This window comes from Watersipora subatra, chromosome 5 (assembly GCF_963576615.1).
Source record: "Watersipora subatra chromosome 5, tzWatSuba1.1, whole genome shotgun sequence".
Taxonomy (NCBI): domain Eukaryota; kingdom Metazoa; phylum Bryozoa; class Gymnolaemata; order Cheilostomatida; family Watersiporidae; genus Watersipora; species Watersipora subatra.
The window spans coordinates 45,896,757-45,920,357 of NC_088712.1; the positions used below are offsets into that span (position 1 = coordinate 45,896,757).

General features: G+C 33.2%; 17 non-coding genes across 17 annotated transcripts; all 17 read right to left on the reverse strand.

The window, feature by feature from the left end:
• Positions 1–730: 730 nt before the first annotated feature.
• On the reverse strand, positions 731–894 carry LOC137397817 (U1 spliceosomal RNA). The gene has a single exon (XR_010978865.1). It is a non-coding gene; the product is annotated as a U1 spliceosomal RNA (small nuclear RNA).
• Positions 895–2,103: 1,209 nt separating this feature from the next.
• LOC137397825 (U1 spliceosomal RNA) lies at positions 2,104–2,267 on the reverse strand. The gene has a single exon (XR_010978873.1). It is a non-coding gene; the product is annotated as a U1 spliceosomal RNA (small nuclear RNA).
• Positions 2,268–3,481: 1,214 nt separating this feature from the next.
• On the reverse strand, positions 3,482–3,645 carry LOC137397815 (U1 spliceosomal RNA). Its single transcript, XR_010978863.1, has one exon. It is a non-coding gene; the product is annotated as a U1 spliceosomal RNA (small nuclear RNA).
• A 1,203-nt stretch (positions 3,646–4,848) lies between these two features.
• Positions 4,849–5,012, reverse strand: LOC137397728 (U1 spliceosomal RNA). The gene has a single exon (XR_010978779.1). It is a non-coding gene; the product is annotated as a U1 spliceosomal RNA (small nuclear RNA).
• Positions 5,013–6,224: 1,212 nt separating this feature from the next.
• Positions 6,225–6,388, reverse strand: LOC137397729 (U1 spliceosomal RNA). The gene has a single exon (XR_010978780.1). It is a non-coding gene; the product is annotated as a U1 spliceosomal RNA (small nuclear RNA).
• A 1,212-nt stretch (positions 6,389–7,600) lies between these two features.
• On the reverse strand, positions 7,601–7,764 carry LOC137397797 (U1 spliceosomal RNA). The gene has a single exon (XR_010978846.1). It is a non-coding gene; the product is annotated as a U1 spliceosomal RNA (small nuclear RNA).
• A 1,200-nt stretch (positions 7,765–8,964) lies between these two features.
• LOC137397730 (U1 spliceosomal RNA) lies at positions 8,965–9,128 on the reverse strand. The gene has a single exon (XR_010978781.1). It is a non-coding gene; the product is annotated as a U1 spliceosomal RNA (small nuclear RNA).
• A 1,202-nt stretch (positions 9,129–10,330) lies between these two features.
• Positions 10,331–10,494, reverse strand: LOC137397801 (U1 spliceosomal RNA). Its single transcript, XR_010978850.1, has one exon. It is a non-coding gene; the product is annotated as a U1 spliceosomal RNA (small nuclear RNA).
• Positions 10,495–11,704: 1,210 nt separating this feature from the next.
• On the reverse strand, positions 11,705–11,868 carry LOC137397860 (U1 spliceosomal RNA). The gene has a single exon (XR_010978904.1). It is a non-coding gene; the product is annotated as a U1 spliceosomal RNA (small nuclear RNA).
• Positions 11,869–13,070: 1,202 nt separating this feature from the next.
• Positions 13,071–13,234, reverse strand: LOC137397865 (U1 spliceosomal RNA). The gene has a single exon (XR_010978909.1). It is a non-coding gene; the product is annotated as a U1 spliceosomal RNA (small nuclear RNA).
• A 1,211-nt stretch (positions 13,235–14,445) lies between these two features.
• LOC137397790 (U1 spliceosomal RNA) lies at positions 14,446–14,609 on the reverse strand. The gene has a single exon (XR_010978839.1). It is a non-coding gene; the product is annotated as a U1 spliceosomal RNA (small nuclear RNA).
• Positions 14,610–15,809: 1,200 nt separating this feature from the next.
• On the reverse strand, positions 15,810–15,973 carry LOC137397731 (U1 spliceosomal RNA). Its single transcript, XR_010978782.1, has one exon. It is a non-coding gene; the product is annotated as a U1 spliceosomal RNA (small nuclear RNA).
• Positions 15,974–17,176: 1,203 nt separating this feature from the next.
• Positions 17,177–17,340, reverse strand: LOC137397861 (U1 spliceosomal RNA). The gene has a single exon (XR_010978905.1). It is a non-coding gene; the product is annotated as a U1 spliceosomal RNA (small nuclear RNA).
• Positions 17,341–18,543: 1,203 nt separating this feature from the next.
• On the reverse strand, positions 18,544–18,707 carry LOC137397758 (U1 spliceosomal RNA). Its single transcript, XR_010978808.1, has one exon. It is a non-coding gene; the product is annotated as a U1 spliceosomal RNA (small nuclear RNA).
• Positions 18,708–19,917: 1,210 nt separating this feature from the next.
• LOC137397862 (U1 spliceosomal RNA) lies at positions 19,918–20,081 on the reverse strand. Its single transcript, XR_010978906.1, has one exon. It is a non-coding gene; the product is annotated as a U1 spliceosomal RNA (small nuclear RNA).
• Positions 20,082–21,284: 1,203 nt separating this feature from the next.
• Positions 21,285–21,448, reverse strand: LOC137397877 (U1 spliceosomal RNA). Its single transcript, XR_010978920.1, has one exon. It is a non-coding gene; the product is annotated as a U1 spliceosomal RNA (small nuclear RNA).
• A 1,211-nt stretch (positions 21,449–22,659) lies between these two features.
• LOC137397732 (U1 spliceosomal RNA) lies at positions 22,660–22,823 on the reverse strand. Its single transcript, XR_010978783.1, has one exon. It is a non-coding gene; the product is annotated as a U1 spliceosomal RNA (small nuclear RNA).
• Positions 22,824–23,601: the final 778 nt, after the last annotated feature.

A 23,601-nucleotide genomic window follows, 5' to 3' on the forward strand; every position in this document is an offset into this window, starting at 1 on the left:
CATCACAAAGTCGACATCAGATAACCTTAGAACCATGGTGAGTCGGCTGTTTAGGGTCATTAATGTTTTCTTGTGTTGCTTTTCAACTGTCGATTATAACAGTTGCAGTTCATAGTTACGTAAATATTGTAAACTTTCAATTTGATTGCTGCCTGTTTATGAACCATGCTTCCAATAGAGAATCAATATAGAAGTGTTGTGAAAACGGCCTCTCTTCAATTGAACACTACCGACGGAAGATAACTATTTCAAAACTTTCCAACCTATTTGAATCCTTAATACAAAATGATCAGTAGAAAGGGGTCCACAAATTAGTTGTAATATTGTCACAATAACATGAATATCAATTAACTTTTTTTGTTATTGCTGTAGTGTTTGCTACTAAAGGAATACCTAGGAAGATCGATTATCTCAATCATCAATATTATAGTCTCGTTAAATGTTTTAATCATATCCATTGTTTTATTTTATTAATTCAAATTGTGGTTTTTAATCTGAACTTAAGGAACTTTAATGAAAATTGAAAAATAATTTTCTGGAACACTACTGTATCAGCCCATTTTTATTGCGTATATAGAACTTTAATAGGTTTAAACATGAAAGTATCGTTATATTTTGCACCGGCTGAAATCTGATTTGTCAGCGCAGCTGACCTGTTGACAAAGCGGCTATACTGGTTTACAGCTATAGCTGTCAGAAAACAATCTGTAGATTATTGTCATTATATTTCTAGGGGATAGCGCGAACGCAGTCCCCCACTACCAAAAGTTATGCACCCGAGTTACCCACATTTGGGATAATCGCAGGCGTCAACCAAACCGAAGTGCAATGGAAAGGCCTCTTCCTGAGGAATCCACCTTCTTGATCATGGATATTCCTGTGCCAGGTAAGTATGAGTTGTGCTACCCTAGACATGTTAGTAGACTAAGCCATGCGCAAGTATAATGCAGTGTCAAAACAAGTTTTTACGCTTTCCGAAATTAAACTTTGTTTATTGTTTCAAATATACTTTGAAAAAACTGATTAATTTGTTATGAATTAATTGAATACCTAGATGAAAACACGCTTATACTTAAAACAATATTTGCGGATTGACAATAGACAGGGAAAACGATTTTAAAATATGAAATCCATTAAATAAATAACTAGCTTAAAATGAAAAAATGACGGTTTAAATTTAACTTTGGGCATTCGCCAATATTAGATATTTCTAATATAATTAAAATATAACAAACAACTTCAAAGTAACAATGGAATAAACACATGAATCAACATCGCATAACATCTTATAATAACTTAGTCAAATTTTCGACAATACAAAACAATCACCAATGACAAACGTCTACAATCATCCGTGTTTGTTTCATCACAAAGTCGACATCAGATAACCTTAGAACCATGATGAGTCGGCTGTTTAGGGTTTTAATGTTTTCTTGTGTTGCTTTTCAACTGTCGATTATAACAGTTGCAGTTCATAGTTACGTAAATATTGTAAACTTTCAAATTGATTGCTGCCTGTTTATGAACCATGCTTCCAATAGAGAACCATTATAGAAGAAGTGTTGTGAAAACTGCCGCTCTTCAATTGAACACTACCTACAGAAGATAGCCACTTCAAAACTTTTCAACCTATTTGAATCAATAATACAAAATGATCAGTAAAAAGGCGTCCAGAAACTAGTTCTAATATTGTCACAATAACATGAATATCAATTAACTTTTTTTGTTATTGCTGTAGTGTTTGTTACGATTTTACTAAAGGAGTACCTAGGATGATCGATTATCTCAATCATCAATATTATAGTCTCGTTAAACGTCTTAATCATATCCATTGTTTTATTTTATTAATTCAAAATGTGGTTTTTAATCTGAACTTAAAGAACTTTAATGTAAAATGAAAAATAATTTTCAGGAACACTACTGTATCAGCCCTTTTTTATAGCGTATAAAGAATTTTAATAGGTTTCAACATGAAAATATCGTTATATTTTGCACCGGCTGGAATCTGATTTGTCAGCGCAGCTGACCTGTTGACAAAGCGGCTATACTGTTTACAGCTATAGCTGTCAGAAAACAATCTGTAGATTTTTGTCATTATATTTTTAGGGGATAAGGCGAACGCAGTCCCCCACTACCAAAAATTGTGCACCGGAGGTACCCACATTTGGGATAATCGCAGGCGTCAACCAAACCGAAGTGCAATGGTAAGGCCTCTTCCTGAGGAATCCACCTTCTTGATCATGAATATCCCTGTGCCAGGTAAGTATGAGACGAGCTACCCTAGACATGTTACTAGACTAAGCCATGCGCAAGTATAATGCAGTGTCAAAACAAAGTTTTACGCTTTTCGAAATTAAACTTTGCTTATTGTTTCAAATTTACTTTGAAAAAACTGAATAATTTGTTATGAATTAATTGAATAACTAGATGAAAACACGCTTATACATAAAACGATCTTTGCAGATTGACAATAGACAGGAAAACGATTTTAAAATTTGAAATAGATTAAATAAATAATTAGTTTAAAGTGAAAAAATGACGGTTTAAATTTAACTTTGGGCATTCGCCAATATTACGGTAGATACTTCTAATATAATCAAAATATAACAAACAACTTCAAAGTAACAATGGAATAAACACATGAATCAACATCGAAAAACATCTTATAATAACTTAGTCAAATTTTCGACAATACAAAACAATCACCAATGACAAACGTCTACAATCATCCGTGTTTGTTTCATCACAAAGTCGACATCAGATAACCTTAGAACCATGGTGAGTCGGCTGTTTAGGGTCATTAATGTTTTCTTGTGTTGCTTTTCAACTGTCGATTATAACAGTTGCAGTTCATAGTTACGTAAATATTGTAAACTTTCAATTTGATTGCTGCCTGTTTATGAACCATGCTTCCAATAGAGAACCATTATAGAAGAAGTGTTGTGAAAACGGCCTCTCTTCAATTGAACACTACCGATGGAAGATAACTATTTCAAAACTTTCCAACCTATTTGAATCCATAATACAAAATGATCAGGAGAAAGGCATCCGCAAACTAGTTCTAATATTGTCACAATAATATGAATATCAATTAACTTTTTTTGTTATTGCTGTAGTGTTTGCTACGATTTTACTAAAGGAGTACCTGGGAAAATCGATTATGTCAATCATCAATATTATAGTCTCGTTTAACATCCTAATCGTATCCATTGTTTTATTTTACTAATTCAAAATGTGGTTTTTAATCTGAACTTAAGGAACTCTAATGAAAAATGAAAAATAATTTTCAGGAACACTACTGTATCAGCCCTTTTTTATAGCGTATATAGAATTTTAATAGGTTTCAACATGAAAATATCGTTATATTTTGCACCGGCTGAAATCTGATTTGTCAGCCCAGCTGACCTGTTGACAAAGCGGCTATACTGTTTACAGCTATAGCTGTCAGAAAACAATCTGTAGATTTTTGTCATTATATTTTTAGGGGATAGCGCGAACGCAGTCCCCCCTTACCAAAAATTATGCACCCGAGTTACCCACATTTGGGATAATCGCAGGCGTCAACCAAACCGAAGTATAATGGTAAGGCCTCTTCCTGAGGAATCCACCTTCTTGATCATGGATATCCTTGTGCCAGGTAAGTATGAGTTGTGCTACCCTAGACATGTTAGTAGACTAAGCCATGCGCAAGTATAATGCAGTGTCAAAACAAAGTTTTACGCTTTTCGAAATTAAACTTTGCTTATTGTTTCAAATTTACTTTGAAAAAACTGAATAATTTGCTATGAATTAATTGAATACCTAGATGAAAACACGCTTATACATAAAACAATCTTTGCGGGTTGACAATAGACAGGGGAAACGATTTTAAAATATGAAATCCATTAAATAAATAACTAGTTTAAAATGAAAAAATGATGGTTTAAATTTAACTTTGGGCATTCGCCAATATTACATATTTCTAATATAATTAAAATATAACAAACAACTTCAAAGTAACAATGGAATAAACACATGAATCAACATCGAATAACATCTTATAATAACTTAGTCAAATTTTCGACAATACAAAACAATCACCAATGACAAACGTCTACACTCATCCGTGTTTGTTTCATCACAAAGTCGACATCAGATAACCTTAGAACCATGGTGAGTCGGCTGTTTAGGGTCATTAATGTTTTCTTGTGTTGCTTTTCAACTGTCGATTATAACAGTTTCAGTTCATAGTTACGTAAATATTGTAAACTTTCAATTTGATTGTTGCCTGTTTATGAACCATGCTTCCAATAGAGAACCAATATAGAAGCAGTGTTGTGAAAACGGCCTCGCTTCAATTGAACACTATCTACAGAAGTTAGCCATTTCAAAACTTTCCAACCTATTTGAATCCATAATACAAAATGATCAGTAGAAAGGGGTCCAAAAGCTATTTCTAATATTGTCACAATAACATGAATATCAATTAACTTTTTTTGTTATTGCTGTAGTGTTTGCTACGATTTTACTAAAGGAGTACCTGGGAAAATCGATTATCTCAATCATCAATATTATAGTCTCGTTAAACGTCTTAATCATATCCATTGTTTTATTTTATTAATTCAAAATGTGGTTTTTAATCTGAACTTAAGGAACTTTAATGAAAAATAATTTTCAGGAACACTACTGTATCAGCCCTTTTTTATAGCGTTTATAGAATTTTAATAGGTTTGAACATGAAAATATCGTTATATTTTGCACCGGCTGAAATCTGATTTGTCAGCGCAGCTGACCTGTTGACAAAGCGGCTATACTGTTTACAGCTATAGCTGTCAGAAAACAATCTGTAGATTTTTGCCATTATATTTTTAGGGGATAGCGCGAACGCAGTCCCCCACTACCAAAAGTTATGCACCCGAGTTACCCACATTTGGGATAATCGCAGGCGTCAACCAAACCGAAGTGCAATGGTAAGGCCTCTTCCTGAGGAATCCACCTTCTTGATCATGGATATCCCTGTGCCAGGTAAGTATGAGTTGTGCTACCCTAGACATGTTAGTAGACTAAGCCATGCGCAAGTATAATGCAGTGTCAAAACAAATTTTTACGCTAATCGAAATTAAACTTTGTTAATTGTTTCAAATATATTTTGAAATAAATTGAGTCATTTGTTATGAATTAATTGAATAACTAGATGAAAACACGCTTATACATAAAACAATCTTTTTGGATTGACAATAGACAGGGGAAACGATTTTAAAATATGAAATCCATTAAATAAATAACTAGTTTAAAATGAAAAAATGACGGTTTAAATTTAACTTTGGGCAATCGCCAATATTAGATCTTTCTAGTATAATTAAAATATAACAAACAACTTCAAAGTAACAATGGAATAAACACATGAATCAACATCGAATAACATCTTATAATAACTTAGTCAAAGTTTCGACAATACAAAACAATCACCAATGACAAACGTCTACACTCATCCGTGTTTGTTTCATCACAAAGTCGACATCAGATAACCTTAGACCCATGGTGAGTTGGCTGTTTAGGGTCATTAATGTTTTCTTGTGCTGCTTTTCAACTGTCGATTATAACAGTTTCAGTTCATAGTTACGTAAATATTGTAAACTTTCAATTTGATTGCTGCCTGTTTATGAACCATGCTTCCAATAGAGAACCAATATGGAAGCAGTGTTGTGAAAACGGCCTCGCTTCGATTGAACACTATCTACAGAAGTTAGCCATTTCAAAACTTTCCAACCTATTTGAATCCTTAATACAAAATGATCAGTCGAAAGGCGTCCACAAACTAGTTCTAATATTGTCACAATAATATGAATATCAATTAACTTTTTTTGCTATTGCTGTAGTGTTTGCTACGATTTTACTAAAGGAGTACCTGGGAAAATCGATTATCTCAATCATCAATATTATAGTCTCGTTAAACGTCTTTATTATATCCATTGTTTTATTTTATTAATTCAAAATGTGGTTTTTAATCTGAACTTAAAGAACTTCAATGAAAATTAAAAAATAATTTTCAGGAACACTACTGTATCAGCCCTTTTTTTATAGCGTATATAGAACTTTAATAGGTTTAAACATGAAGATATCGTTATATCTTGCACCGGCTGAAATCTGATTTGTCAGCCCAGCTGACCTGTTGACAAAGCGGCTATACTGTTTACAGCTATAGCTGTCAGAAAACAATCTGTAGATTCTTGTCATTATATTTTTAGGGGATAGCGCGAACGCAGTCCCCCACTACCAAAAGTTATGCACCCGAGTTACCCACATTTGGGATAATCGCAGGCGTCAACCAAACCGAAGTGCAATGGTAAGGCCTCTTCCTGAGGAATCCACCTTCTTGATCATGGATATCCCTGTGCCAGGTAAGTATGAGTTGTGCTACCCTAGACATGTTAGTAGACTAAGCCATGCGCAAGTATAATGCAGTGTCAAAACAAATTTTTACGCTAATCGAAATTAAACTTTGTTAATTGTTTCAAATATATTTTGAAATAAATTGAGTCATTTGTTATGAATTAATTGAATAACTAGATGAAAACACGCTTATACATAAAACAATCTTTTTGGATTGACAATAGACAGGGGAAACGATTTTAAAATATGAAATCCATTAAATAAATAACTAGTTTAAAATGAAAAAATGACGGTTTAAATTTAACTTTGGGCAATCGCCAATATTAGATCTTTCTAGTATAATTAAAATATAACAAACAACTTCAAAGTAACAATGGAATAAACACATGAATCAACATCGAATAACATCTTATAATAACTTAGTCAAAGTTTCGACAATACAAAACAATCACCAATGACAAACGTCTACACTCATCCGTGTTTGTTTCATCACAAAGTCGACATCAGATAACCTTAGACCCATGGTGAGTTGGCTGTTTAGGGTCATTAATGTTTTCTTGTGCTGCTTTTCAACTGTCGATTATAACAGTTTCAGTTCATAGTTACGTAAATATTGTAAACTTTCAATTTGATTGCTGCCTGTTTATGAACCATGCTTCCAATAGAGAACCAATATGGAAGCAGTGTTGTGAAAACGGCCTCGCTTCGATTGAACACTATCTACAGAAGTTAGCCATTTCAAAACTTTCCAACCTATTTGAATCCTTAATACAAAATGATCAGTCGAAAGGCGTCCACAAACTAGTTCTAATATTGTCACAATAATATGAATATCAATTAACTTTTTTTGCTATTGCTGTAGTGTTTGCTACGATTTTACTAAAGGAGTACCTGGGAAAATCGATTATCTCAATCATCAATATTATAGTCTCGTTAAACGTCTTTATTATATCCATTGTTTTATTTTATTAATTCAAAATGTGGTTTTTAATCTGAACTTAAAGAACTTCAATGAAAATTAAAAAATAATTTTCAGGAACACTACTGTATCAGCCCTTTTTTTATAGCGTATATAGAACTTTAATAGGTTTAAACATGAAGATATCGTTATATCTTGCACCGGCTGAAATCTGATTTGTCAGCCCAGCTGACCTGTTGACAAAGCGGCTATACTGTTTACAGCTATAGCTGTCAGAAAACAATCTGTAGATTCTTGTCATTATATTTTTAGGGGATAGCGCGAACGCATTCCCCCACTACCAAAAGTTATGCACCCGAGTTACCCACATTTGGGATAATCGCAGGCGTCAACCAAACCGAAGTGCAATGGTAAGGCCTCTTCCCGAGGAATCCACCTTCTTGATCATGGATATCCCTGTGCCAGGTAAGTATGAGTTGTGCTACCCTAGACATGTTAGTAGACTAAGCCATGCGCAAGTATAATGCAGTGTCAAAACAAAGTTTTACGCTTTCCGAAATTAAACTTTGTTTATTGTTTCAATTATACTTTGAAAAAACTGAATAATTTGTTATGAATTAATTGAATACCTAGGTGAAAACACGCTTATACATAAAACAATATTTGTGGATTGACAATAAACCGGAGAAATGATTTTAAAATATGAAATCCATTAAATAAATAACTAGTTTAAAATGAAAAAATGACGGTTTAAATTTAACTTTGGGCATTCGCCAATATTACATATTTCTAATATAATTAAAATATAACAAACAACTTCAAAGTAACAATGGAATAAACACATGAATCAACATCGAATAACATCTTATAATAACTTAGTCAAAGTTTCGACAATACAAAACAATCACCAATGACAAACGTCTACACTCATCCGTGTTTGTTTCATCACAAAGTCGACATCAGATAACCTTAGAACCATGGTGAGTCGGCTGTTTAGGGTCATTAATGTTTTCTTGTGTTGCTTTTCAACTGTCGATTATAACAGTTGCAGTTCATAGTTACGTAAATATTGTAAACTTTCAATTTGATTGCTGCCTGTTTATGAACCATGCTTCCAATAGAGAATCAATATAGAAATGTTGTGAAAACGGCCTCTCTTCAATTGAACACTACCGACGGAAGATAACTATTTCAAAACTTTCCAACCTATTTGAATCCTTAATACAAAATGATCAGTAGAAAGGGGTCCACAAATTAGTTGTAATATTGTCACAATAACATGAATATCAATTAACTTTTTTTGTTATTGCTGTAGTGTTTGCTACTAAAGGAATACCTAGGAAGATCGATTATCTCAATCATCAATATTATAGTCTCGTTAAACGTCTTAATCATATCCATTGTTTTATTTTATTAATTCAAAATGTGGTTTTTAATCTGAACTTAAGGAACTTTAATGAAAATTGAAAAATAATTTTCTGGAACACTACTGTATCAGCCCATTTTTATTGCGTATATAGAACTTTAATAGGTTTAAACATGAAAGTATCGTTATATTTTGCACCGGCTGAAATCTGATTTGTCAGCGCAGCTGACCTGTTGACAAAGCGGCTATACTGGTTTACAGCTATAGCTGTCAGAAATCAATCTGTAGATTATTGTCATTATATTTTTAGGGGATAGCGCGAACGCAGTCCCCCACTACCAAAAGTTATGCACCCGAGTTACCCACATTTGGGATAATCGCAGGCGTCAACCAAACCGAAGTGCAATGGTAAGGCCTCTTCCTGAGGAATCCACCTTCTTGATCATGGATATCCCTGTGCCAGGTAAGTATGAGTTGTGCTACCCTAGACATGTTAGTAGACTAAGCCATGCGCAAGTATAATGCAGTGTCAAAACAAAGTTTTACGCTTTCCGAAATTAAACTTTTTTTATTGTTTCAATTATACTTTGAAAAAACTGAATAATTTGTTATGAATTAATTGATTACCTAGATGAAAACATGCTTGTACATAAAACAATCTTTGTGGATTGACAATAGACAGGGGAAACGATTTTAAAATATGAAATCCATTAAATAAATAACTAGTTTAAAATGAAAAAATGACGGTTTAAATTTAACTTTGGGCATTCGCCAATATTACATATTTCTAATATAATTAAAATATAACAAACAACTTCAAAGTAACAATGGAATAAACACATGAATCAACATCGAAAAACATCTTATAATAACTTAGTCAAAGTTTCGACAATACAAAACAATCACCAATGACAAACGTCTACACTCATCCGTGTTTGTTTCATCACAAAGTCGACATCAGATAACCTTAGAACCATGGTGAGTCGGCTGTTTAGGGTCATTAATGTTTTCTTGTGTTGCTTTTCAACTGTCGATTATAACAGTTGCAGTTCATAGTTACGTAAATATTGTAAACTTTCAATTTGATTGCTGCCTGTTTATGAACCATGCTTCCAATAGAGAACCATTATAGAAGCAGTGTTGTGAAAACGGCCGCTCTTCAATTGAACACTACCTACGGAAGATAACTATTTCAAAACTTTCCAACCTATTTGAATCCATAATACAAAATGATCAGTAGAAAGGGGTCCACAAACTAGTTCTAATATTGTCACAATAATATGAATATCAATTAACCTTTTTTGTTATTGCTGTAGTGTTTGTTACGATTTTACTAAAGGAGTACCTGGGAAAATCGATTATCTCAATCATCAATATTATAGTCTCGTTAAACGTCTTAATCATATCCATTGTTTTATTTTATTAATTCAAAATGTGGTTTTTAATCTGAACTTAAGGAACTTTAATGAAAAATAATTTTCAGGAACACTACTGTATCAGCCCTTTTTATAGCGTATATAGAATTTTAATAGGTTTCAACATGAAAATATCGTTATATTTTGCACCGGCCGAAATTTGATTTGTCAGCGCAGCTGACCTGTTGACAAAGCGGCTATACTGTTTACAGCTATAGCTGTCAGAAATCAATCTGTAGATTCTTGTCATTATATTTTTAGGGGATAGCGCGAACGCAGTCCCCCACTACCAAAAATTATGCACCCGAGTTACCCACATTTGGGATAATCGCAGGCGTCAACCAAACCGAAGTGCAATGGTAAGGCCTCTTCTTGAGGAACCCACCTTCTTGATCATGGATATCCCTGTGCCAGGTAAGTATGAGTTGTGCTACCCTAGACATGTTAGTAGACTAAGCCATGCGCAAGTATAATGCAGTGTCAAAACAAAGTTTTACGCTTTCCGAAATTAAACTTTGTTTATTGTTTCAAATATACTTTGAAAAAACTGAATAATTTGTTATGAATTAATTGAATACCTAGATGAAAACACGCTTATACATAAAACAATATTTGCGGATTGACAATAAACAGGGGAACCGATTTTAAAATATGAAATCCATTAAATAAATAACTAGTTTAAAATGAAAAAATGACGGTTTAAATTTAACTTTGGGCATTCGCCAATATTACATATTTCTAATATAATTAAAATATAACAAACAACTTCAAAGTAACAATGGAATAAACACATGAATCAACATCGAATAACATCTTATAATAACTTAGTCAAATTTTCGACAATACAAAACAATCACCAATGACAAACGCCTACACTCGTCCTTGTTTGTTTCATCACAAAGTCGACATCAGATAACCTTAGAACCATGGTGAGTCGGCTGTTTAGGGTCATTAATGTTTTCTTGTGTTGCTTTTCAACTGTCGATTATAACAGTTGCAGTTCATAGTTACGTAAATATTGTAAACTTTCAATTTGATTGCTGCCTGTTTATGAACCATGCTTCCAATAGAGAACCATTATAGAAGCAGTGTTGTGAAAACGGCCTCTCTTCAATTGAACACTACCTACGGAAGATAACTATTTCAAAACTTTCCAACCTATTTGAATCCTTAATACAAAATGATCAGTAGAAAGGGGTCCAAAAGCTATTTCTAATATTGTCACAATAACATGAATATCAATTAACTTTTTTTGTTATTGCTGTAGTGTTTGCTACGATTTTACTAAAGGAGTACCTGGGAAAATCGATTATCTCAATCATCAATATTATAGTCTCGTTAAACGTCTTAATCATATCCATTGTTTTATTTTATTAATTCAAAATGTGGTTTTTAATCTGAACTTAAGGAACTTTAATGAAAAATGAAAAATAATTTTCAGGAACACTACTGTATCAGCCCTTTTTTATAGCGTATATAGAAGTTTAATAGGTTTCAACATGAAAATATCGTTATATTTTGCACCGGCCGAATTCTGATTTGTCAGCGCAGCTGACCTGTTGACAAAGCGGCTATACTGTTTACAGCTATAGCTGTCAGAAAACAATCTGTAGATTTTTGTCATTATATTTTTAGGGGATAGCGCGAACGCAGTCCCCCACTACCAAAAATTATGCACCCGAGTTACCCACATTTGGGATAATCGCAGGCGTCAACCAAACCGAAGTGCAATGGTAAGGCCTCTTCCTGAGGAATCCACCTTCTTGATCATGGATATCCCTGTGCCAGGTAAGTATGAGTTGTGCTACCCTAGACATGTTAGTAGACTAAGCCATTCGCAAGTATAATGCAGTGTCAAAACAAATTTTTACGCTAATCGAAATTAAACTTTGCTTATTGTTTCAATTATACTTTGAAAAAACTGAATAATTTGTTATGAATTAATTGAATACCTAGATGAAAACACGCTTATACATAAAACAATATTTGTGGATTGACAATAAACCGGAGAAACGATTTTAAAATATGAAATCCATTAAATAAATAACTAGTTTAAAATAAAAAATGACGGTTTAAGTTTAATTTTGGGCATTCGCCAATATTAGATATTTCTAATATAATTAAAATATAACAAACAACTTCAAAGTAACAATGGAATAAACACATGAATCAACATCGAATAACATCTTATAATAACTTAGTCAAATTTTCGACAATACAAAACAATCACCAATGACAAACGTCTACACTCATCCGTGTTTGTTTCATCACAAAGTCGACATCAGATAACTTTAGAACCATGGTGAGTCGGCTGTTTAGGGTCATTAATGTTTTCTTGTGTTGCTTTTCAACTGTCGATTATAACAGTTGCAGTTCACAGTTACGTAAATATTGTAAACTTTCAATTTGATTGCTGCCTGTTTATGAACCATGCTTCCAATAGATAACCATTATAGAAGCAGTGTTGTGAAAACGGCCTCTCTTCAATTGAACACTACCGACGGAAGATAACTATTTCAAAACTTTCCAACCTATTTGAATCCATAATACAAAATGATCAGTAGAAAGGCGTCCACAAACTAGTTCTAATATTGTCACAATAATATGAATATCAATTAACCTTTTTTGTTATTGCTGTAGTGTTTGCTACGATTTTACTAAAGGAGTACCTGGGAAAATCGATTATCTCAATCATCAATATTATAGTCTCGTTAAACGTCTTAATCATATCCATTGTTTTATTTTATTAATTCAAAATGTGGTTTTTAATCTGAACTTAAGGAACTCTAATGAAAAATAATTTTCAGGCACACTACTGTATCAGCCCTTTTTTATTGCGTATATAGAATTTTAATAGGTTTAAACATGAAAATATCGTTATATTTTGCACCGGCTGAAATCTGATTTGTCAGCGCAGCTGACCTGTTGACAAAGCGGCTATACTGTTTACAGCTATAGCTGTCAGAAATCAATCTGTAGATTTTTGTCATTATATTTTTAGGGGATAGCGCGAACGCAGTCCCCCACTACCAAAAATTATGCACCCGAGTTACCCACATTTGGGATAATCGCAGGCGTCAACCAAACCGAAGTGCAATGGTAAGGCCTCTTCCTGAGGAATCCACCTTCTTGATCATGGATATCCTTGTGCCAGGTAAGTATGAGTTGTGCTACCCTAGACATGTTAGTAGACTAAGCCATGCGCAAGTATAATGCAGTGTCAAAACAAAGTTTTACGCTTTCCGAAATTAAACTTTGTTTATTGTTTCAAATATATTTTGAAATAAATTGAGTCATTTGTTATGAATTAATTGAATAACTAGATGAAAACACGCTTATACATAAAACAATCTTTTTGGATTGACAATAGACAGGGGAAACGATTTTAAAATATGAAATCCATTAAATAAATAACTAGTTTAAAATGAAAAAATGACGGTTTAAATTTAACTTTAGGCAATCGCCAATATTAGATCTTTCTAGTATAATTAAAATATAACAAACAACTTCAAAGTAACAATGGAATAAACACATGAATCAACATCGAATAACATCTTATAATAACTTAGTCAAAGTTTCGACAATACAAAACAATCACCAATGACAAACGTCTACACTCATCCATGTTTGTTTCATCACAAAGTCGACATCAGATAACCTTAGACCCATGGTGAGTTGGCTGTTTAGGGTCATTAATGTTTTCTTGTGCTGCTTTTCAACTGTCGATTATAACAGTTTCAGTTCATAGTTACGTAAATATTGTAAACTTTCAATTTGATTGCTGCCTGTTTATGAACCATGCTTCCAATAGAGAACCAATATGGAAGCAGTGTTGTGAAAACGGCCTCGCTTCTATTGAACACTATCTACAGAAGTTAGCCATTTCAAAACTTTCCAACCTATTTGAATCCTTAATACAAAATGATCAGTCGAAAGGCGTCCACAAACTAGTTCTAATATTGTCACAATAATATGAATATCAATTAACTTTTTTTGTTATTGCTGTAGTGTTTGCTACGATTTTACTAAAGGAGTACCTGGGAAAATCGATTATCTCAATCATCAATATTATAGTCTCGTTAAACGTCTTTATTATATCCATTGTTTTATTTTATTAATTCAAAATGTGGTTTTTAATCTGAACTTAAAGAACTTCAATGAAAATTAAAAAATAATTTTCAGGAACACTACTGTATCAGCCCTTTTTTATAGCGTATATAGAACTTTAATAGGTTTAAACATGAAGATATCGTTATATTTTGCACCGGCTGAAATCTGATTTGTCAGCCCAGCTGACCTGTTGACAAAGCGGCTATACTGTTTACAGCTATAGCTGTCAGAAAACAATCTGTAGATTCTTGTCATTATATTTTTAGGGGATAGCGCGAACGCAGTCCCCCACTACCAAAAGTTATGCACCCGAGTTACCCACATTTGGGATAATCGCAGGCGTCAACCAAACCGAAGTGCAATGGAAAGGCCTCTTCCTGAGGAATCCACCTTCTTGATCATGGATATCCCTGTGCCAGGTAAGTATGAGTTGTGCTACCCTAGACATGTTAGTAGACTAAGCCATGCGCAAGTATAATGCAGTGTCAAAACAAAGTTTTACGCTTTCCGAAATTAAACTTTGTTTATTGTTTCAAATATACTTTGAAAAAACTGAATAATTTGTTATGAATTAATTGAATACCTAGGTGAAAACACGCTTATACATAAAACAATATTTGTGGATTGACAATAAACCGGAGAAACGATTTTAAAATATGAAATCCATTAAATAAATAACTAGTTTAAAATGAAAAAATGACGGTTTAAATTTAACTTTGGGCATTCGCCAATATTACATATTTCTAATATAATTAAAATATAACAAACAACTTCAAAGTAACAATGGAATAAACACATGAATCAACATCGAATAACATCTTATAATAACTTAGTCAAAGTTTCGACAATACAAAACAATCACCAATGACAAACGTCTACACTCATCCGTGTTTGTTTCATCACAAAGTCGACATCAGATAACCTTAGAACCATGGTGAGTCGGCTGTTTAGGGTCATTAATGTTTTCTTGTGTTGCTTTTCAACTGTCGATTATAACAGTTGCAGTTCATAGTTACGTAAATATTGTAAACTTTCAATTTGATTGCTGCCTGTTTATGAACCATGCTTCCAATAGAGAATCAATATAGAAGTGTTGTGAAAACGGCCTCTCTTCAATTGAACACTACCGACGGAAGATAACTATTTCAAAACTTTCCAACCTATTTGAATCCTTAATACAAAATGATCAGTAGAAAGGGGTCCACAAATTAGTTGTAATATTGTCACAATAACATGAATATCAATTAACTTTTTTTGTTATTGCTGTAGTGTTTGCTACTAAAGGAATACCTAGGAAGATCGATTATCTCAATCATCAATATTATAGTCTCGTTAAATGTTTTAATCATATCCATTGTTTTATTTTATTAATTCAAATTGTGGTTTTTAATCTGAACTTAAGGAACTTTAATGAAAATTGAAAAATAATTTTCTGGAACACTACTGTATCAGCCCATTTTTATTGCGTATATAGAACTTTAATAGGTTTAAACATGAAAGTATCGTTATATTTTGCACCGGCTGAAATCTGATTTGTCAGCGCAGCTGACCTGTTGACAAAGCGGCTATACTGGTTTACAGCTATAGCTGTCAGAAAACAATCTGTAGATTATTGTCATTATATTTCTAGGGGATAGCGCGAACGCAGTCCCCCACTACCAAAAGTTATGCACCCGAGTTACCCACATTTGGGATAATCGCAGGCGTCAACCAAACCGAAGTGCAATGGTAAGGCCTCTTCCTGAGGAATCCACCTTCTTGATCATGGATATCCCTGTGCCAGGTAAGTATGAGTTGTGCTACCCTAGACATGTTAGTAGACTAAGCCATGCGCAAGTATAATGCAGTGTCAAAACAAAGTTTTACGCTTTCCGAAATTAAACTTTTTTTATTGTTTCAAATATACTTTGAAAAAACTGAATAATTTGTTATGAATTAATTGATTACCTAGATGAAAACATGCTTATACATAAAACAATCTTTGTGGATTGACAATAAACCGGGGAAACGATTTTAAAATATGAAATCCATTAAATAAATAACTAGTTTAAAATGAAAAAATGACGGTTTAAATTTAACTTTGGGCATTCGCCAATATTACATATTTCTAATATAATTAAAATATAACAAACAACTTCAAAGTAACAATGGAATAAACACATGAATCAACATCGAATAACATCTTATAATAACTTAGTCAAATTTTCGACAATACAAAACAATCACCAATGACAAACGTCTACACTCATCCGTGTTTGTTTCATCACAAAGTCGACATCAGATAACCTTAGAACCATGGTGAGTCGGCTGTTTAGGGTCATTAATGTTTTCTTGTGTTGCTTTTCAACTGTCGATTATAACAGTTGCGGTTCATAGTTCTGTAAATATTGTCAACTTTCAATTTGATTGCTGCCTGTTTATGAACCATGCTTCCAATAGAGAACCAATATAGAAGAAGTGTTGTGAAAACGGCCTCGCTTCAATTGAACACTACCGACGGAAGATAACTATTTCAAAACTTTCCAACCTATTTGAATCCATAATACAAAATGATCAGTAGAAAGGGGTCCAAAAGCTATTTCTAATATTGTCACAATAACATGAATATCAATTAACTTTTTTTGTTATTGCTGTAGTGTTTGCTACGATTTTACTAAAGGAGTACCTGGGAAAATCGATTATCTCAATCATCAATATTATAGTCTCGTTAAACGTCTTAATCATATCCATTGTTTTATTTTATTAATTCAAAATGTGGTTTTTAATCTGAACTTAAGGAACTTTAATGAAAAATAATTTTCAGGAACACTACTGCATCAGCCCTTTTTTATAGCGTTTATAGAATTTTAATAGGTTTAAACATGAAAATATCGTTATATTTTGCACCGGCTGAAATCTGATTTGTCAGCGCAGCTGACCTGTTGACAAAGCGGCTATACTGTTTACAGCTATAGCTGTCAGAAATCAATCTGTAGATTTTTGCCATTATATTTTTAGGGGATAGCGCGAACGCAGTCCCCCACTACCAAAAATTATGCACCCGAGTTACCCACATTTGGGATAATCGCAGGCGTCAACCAAACCGAAGTGCAATGGTAAGGCCTCTTCCTGAGGAATCCACCTTCTTGATCATGGATATCCCTGTGCCAGGTAAGTATGAGTTGTGCTACCCTAGACATGTTAGTAGACTAAGCCATGCGCAAGTATAATGCAGTGTCAAAACAAATTTTTACGCTAATCGAAATTAAACTTTGCTTATTGTTTCAATTATACTTTGAAAAAACTGAATAATTTGTTATGAATTAATTGAATAACTAGATGAAAGCACGCTTATACTTAAAACAATCTTTGCAGATTGACAATAGACAGGGGAAACGATTTTAAAATATGAAATCCATTAAATAAATAACTAGCTTAAAATGAAAAAATGACGGTTTAAATTTAACTTTGGGCATTCGCCAATATTACATATTTCTAATATAATTAAAATATAACAAACAACTTCAAAGTAACAATGGAATAAACACATGAATCAACATCGAATAACATCTTATAATAACTTAGTCAAATTTTCGACAATACAAAACAATCACCAATGGCAAACGTCTACACTCATCCATGTTTGTTTCCTCACAAAGTCGACATCAGATAACCTTAGAACCATGGTGAGTCGGCTGTTTAGGGTCATTAATGTTTTCTTGTGTTGCTTTTCAACTGTCGATTATAACAGTTGCAGTTCACAGTTACGTAAATATTGTAAACTTTCAATTTGATTGCTGCCTGTTTATGAACCATGCTTCCAATAGATAACCATTATAGAAGCAGTGTTGTGAAAACGGCCTCTCTTCAATTGAACACTACCGACGGAAGATAACTATTTCAAAACTTTCCAACCTATTTGAATCCATAATACAAAATGATCAGTAGAAAGGCGTCCACAAACTAGTTCTAATATTGTCACAATAATATGAATATCAATTAACCTTTTTTGTTATTGCTGTAGTGTTTGCTACGATTTTACTAAAGGAGTACCTGGGAAAATCGATTATCTCAATCATCAATATTATAGTCTCGTTAAACGTCTTAATCATATCCATTGTTTTATTTTATTAATTCAAAATGTGGTTTTTAATCTGAACTTAAGGAACTCTAATGAAAAATAATTTTCAGGCACACTACTGTATCAGCCCTTTTTTATTGCGTATATAGAATTTTAATAGGTTTAAACATGAAAATATCGTTATATTTTGCACCGGCTGAAATCTGATTTGTCAGCGCAGCTGACCTGTTGACAAAGCGGCTATACTGTTTACAGCTATAGCTGTCAGAAATCAATCTGTAGATTTTTGTCATTATATTTTTAGGGGATAGCGCGAACGCAGTCCCCCACTACCAAAAATTATGCACCCGAGTTACCCACATTCGGGATAATCGCAGGCGTCAACCAAACCGAAGTGCAATGGTAAGGCCTCTTCCTGAGGAATCCACCTTCTTGATCATGGATATCCTTGTGCCAGGTAAGTATGAGTTGTGCTACCCTAGACATGTTAGTAGACTAAGCCATGCGCAAGTATAATGCAGTGTCAAAACAAAGTTTTACGCTTTCCGAAATTAAACTTTGTTTATTGTTTCAATTATACTTTGAAAAAACTGAATAACTTGTTATGATTTTATTGAATACCTAGATGAAAACACGCTTATACATAAAACAATATTTGCGGATTGACAATAAACAGGGGAAACGATTTTAAAATATGAAATCCATTAAATAAATAAATAGTTTAAAATGAAAAAATGACAGTTTAAATTTAACTTTGGGCATTCGCCAATATTACATATTTCTAATATAATTAAAATATAACAAACAACTTCAAAGTAACAATGGAATAAACACATGAATCAACATCGAATAACATCTTATAATAACTTAGTCAAATTTTCGACAATACAAAACAATCACCAATGACAAACGTCTACACTCGTCCTTGTTTGTTTCATCACAAAGTCGACATCAGATAACCTTAGAACCATGGTGAGTCGGCTGTTTAGGGTCATTAATGTTTTCTTGTGTTGCTTTTCAACTGTCGATTATAACAGTTGCAGTTCATAGTTACGTAAATATTGTAAACTTTCAATTTGAGTGCTGCCTGTGTATGAACCATGCTTCCAATAGAGAACCATTATAGAAGCAGTGTTGTGAAAACGGCCTCTCTTCAATTGAACACTACCTACGGAAGATAACTATTTCAAAACTTTCCAACCTATTTGAATCCATAATACAAAATGATCAGTAGAAAGGCGTCCACAAACTAGTTCTAATATTGTCACAATAATATGAATATCAATTAACCTTTTTTGTTATTGCTGTAGTGTTTGCTACGATTTTACTAAAGGAGTACCTGGGAAAATCGATTATCTCAATCATCAATATTATAGTCTCGTTAAACGTCTTAATCATATCCATTGTTTTATTTTATTAATTCAAAATGTGGTTTTTAATCTGAACTTAAGGAACTTTAATGGAAAATGAAAAATAATTTTCAGGAACACTACTGTATCAGCCCTTTTTTATAGCGTATATAGAAGTTTAATAGGTTTCAACATGAAAATATCGTTATATTTTGCACCGGCCGAAATCTGATTTGTCAGCGCAGCTGACCTGTTGACAAAGCGGCTATACTGTTTACAGCTATAGCTGTCAGAAAACAATCTGTAGATTTTTGTCATTATATTTTTAGGGGATAGCGCGAACGCAGTCCCCCACTACCAAAAATTATGCACCCGAGTTACCCACATTTGGGATAATCGCAGGCGTCAACCAAACCGAAGTGCAATGGTAAGGCCTCTTCCTGAGGAATCCACCTTCTTGATCATGGATATCCCTGTGCCAGGTAAGTATGAGTTGTGCTACCCTAGACATGTTAGTAGACTAAGCCATTCGCAAGTATAATGCAGTGTCAAAACAATTTTTTACGCTAATCGAAATTAAACTTTGCTTATTGTTTCAATTATACTTTGAAAAAACTGAATAATTTGTTATGAATTAATTGAATAATTAGATGAAAGCACGCTGATATTTAAAACAATCTTTGCAGATTGACAATAGACAGGGGAAACGATTTTAAAATATGAAATCCATTAAATAAATAACTAGTTTAAAATGAAAAAATGACGGTTTAAATTTAACTTTAGGCATTCGCCAATATTACATATTTCTAATATAATTAAAATATAACAAACAACTTCAAAGTAACAATGGAATAAACACATGAATCAACATCGAATAACATCTTATAATAACTTAGTCAAATTTTCGACAATACAAAACAATCACCAATGACAAACGTCTACACTCATCCATGTTTGTTTCCTCACAAAGTCGACATCAGATAACCTTAGAACCATGGTGAGTCGGCTGTTTAGGGTCATTAATGTTTTCTTGTGTTGCTTTTCAACTGTCGATTATAACAGTTGCAGTTCACAGTTACGTAAATATTGTAAACTTTCAATTTGATTGCTGCCTGTTTATGAACCATGCTTCCAATAGATAACCATTATAGAAGCAGTGTTGTGAAAACGGCCTCTCTTCAATTGAACACTACCGACGGAAGATAACTATTTCAAAACTTTCCAACCTATTTGAATCCATAATACAAAATGATCAGTAGAAAGGCGTCCACAAACTAGTTCTAATATTGTCACAATATAATGAATATCAATTAACCTTTTTTGTTATTGCTGTAGTGTTTGCTACGATTTTACTAAAGGAGTACCTGGGAAAATCGATTATCTCAATCATCAATATTATAGTCTCGTTAAACGTCTTAATCATATCCATTGTTTTATTTTATTAATTCAAAATGTGGTTTTTAATCTGAACTTAAGGAACTTTAATGAAAAATAATTTTCAGGCACACTACTGTATCAGCCCTTTTTTATTGCGTATATAGAATTTTAATAGGTTTAAACATGAAAATATCGTTATATTTTGCACCGGCTGAAATCTGATTTGTCAGCGCAGCTGACCTGTTGACAAAGCGGCTATACTGTTTACAGCTATAGCTGTCAGAAATCAATCTGTCGATTTTTGTCATTATATTTTTAGGGGATAGCGCGAACGCAGTCCCCCACTACCAAAAATTATGCACCCGAGTTACCCACATTTGGGATAATCGCAGGCGTCAACCAAACCGAAGTGCAATGGTAAGGCCTCTTCCTGAGGAATCCACCTTCTTGATCATGGATATCCTTGTGCCAGGTAAGTATGAGTTGTGCTACCCTAGACATGTTAGTAGACTAAGCCATGCGCAAGTATAATGCAGTGTCAAAACAAAGTTTTACGCTTTCCGAAATTAAACTTTGTTTATTGTTTCAAATATATTTTGAAATAAATTGAGTCATTTATTATGAATTAATTGAATAACTAGATGAAAACACGCTTATACATAAACCAATCTTTGTGGATTGACAATAGACAGGGGAAACGATTTTAAAATATGAAATCCATTAAATAAATAACTAGTTTAAAATGAAAAAATGACAGTTTAAATTTAACTTTAGGCAATCGCCAATATTAGATATTTCTAGTATAATTAAAATATAACAAACAACTTCAAAGTAACAATGGAATAAACACATGAATCAACATCGAATAACATCTTATAATAACTTAGTCAAAGTTTCGACAATACAAAACAATCACCAATGACAAACGTCTACACTCATCCGTGTTTGTTTCATCACAAAGTCGACATCAGATAACCTTAGACCCATGGTGAGTCGGCTGTTTAGGGTCATTAATGTTTTCTTGTGCTGCTTTTCAACTGTCGATTATAACAGTTTCAGTTCATAGTTACGTAAATATTGTAAACTTTCAATTTGATTGCTGCCTGTTTATGAACCATGCTTCCAATAGAGAACCAATATAGAAGCAGTGTTGTGAAAACGGCCTCGCTTCTATTGAACACTATCTACAGAAGTTAGCCATTTCAAAACTTTCCAACCTATTTGAATCTTTAATACAAAATGATCAGTCGAAAGGCGTCCACAAACTAGTTCTAATATTGTCACAATAATATGAATATCAATTAACTTTTTTTGCTATTGCTGTAGTGTTTGCTACGATTTTACTAAAGGAGTACCTGGGAAAATCGATTATCTCAATCATCAATATTATAGTCTCGTTAAACGTCTTAATTATATCCATTGTTTTATTTTATTAATTCAAAATGTGGTTTTTAATCTGAACTTAAAGAACTTCAATGAAAATTAAAAAATAATTTTCAGGAACACTACTGTATCAGCCCTTTTTTATAGCGTATATAGAACTTTAATAGGTTTAAACATGAAGATATCGTTATATTTTGCACCGGCTGAAATCTGATTTGTCAGCCCAGCTGACCTGTTGACAAAGCGGCTATACTGTTTACAGCTATAGCTGTCAGAAAACAATCTGTAGATTCTTGTCATTATAATTTTAGGGGATAGCGCGAACGCAGTCCCCCACTACCAAAAGTTATGCACCCGAGTTACCCACATTTGGGATAATCGCAGGCGTCAACCAAACCGAAGTGCAATGGTAAGGCCTCTTCCTGAGGAATCCACCTTCTTGATCATGGATATCCCTGTGCCAGGTAAGTATGAGTTGTGCTACCCTAGACATGTTAGTAGACTAAGCCATGCGCAAGTATAATGCAGTGTCAAAACAAAGTTTTACGCTTTCCGAAATTGAACTTTGTTTATTGTTTCAAATATACTTTGAAAAAACTGAATAATTTGTTATGAATTAATTGAATACCTAGGTGAAAACACGCTTATACATAAAACAATATTTGTGGATTGACAATAAACCGGGGAAACGATTTTAAAATATGAAATCCATTAATAAATAACTAGTTTAAAATGAAAAAATGACGGTTTAAATTTAACTTTGGGCATTCGCCAATATTACATATTTCTAATATAATTAAAATATAACAAACAACTTCAAAGTAACAATGGAATAAACACATGAATCAACATCGAAAAACATCTTATAATAACTTAGTCAAAGTTTCGACAATACAAAACAATCACCAATGACAAACGTCTACACTCATCCGTGTTTGTTTCATCACAAAGTCGACATCAGATAACCTTAGAACCATGGTGAGTCGGCTGTTTAGGGTCATTAATGTTTTCTTGTGTTGCTTTTCAACTGTCGATTATAACAGTTGCAGTTCATAGTTACGTAAATATTGTAAACTTTCAATTTGATTGCTGCCTGTTTATGAACCATGCTTCCAATAGAGAACCATTATAGAAGCAGTGTTGTGAAAACGGCCGCTCTTCAATTGAACACTACCTACGGAAGATAACTATTTCAAAACTTTCCAACCTATTTGAATCCATAATACAAAATGATCAGTAGAAAGGCGTCC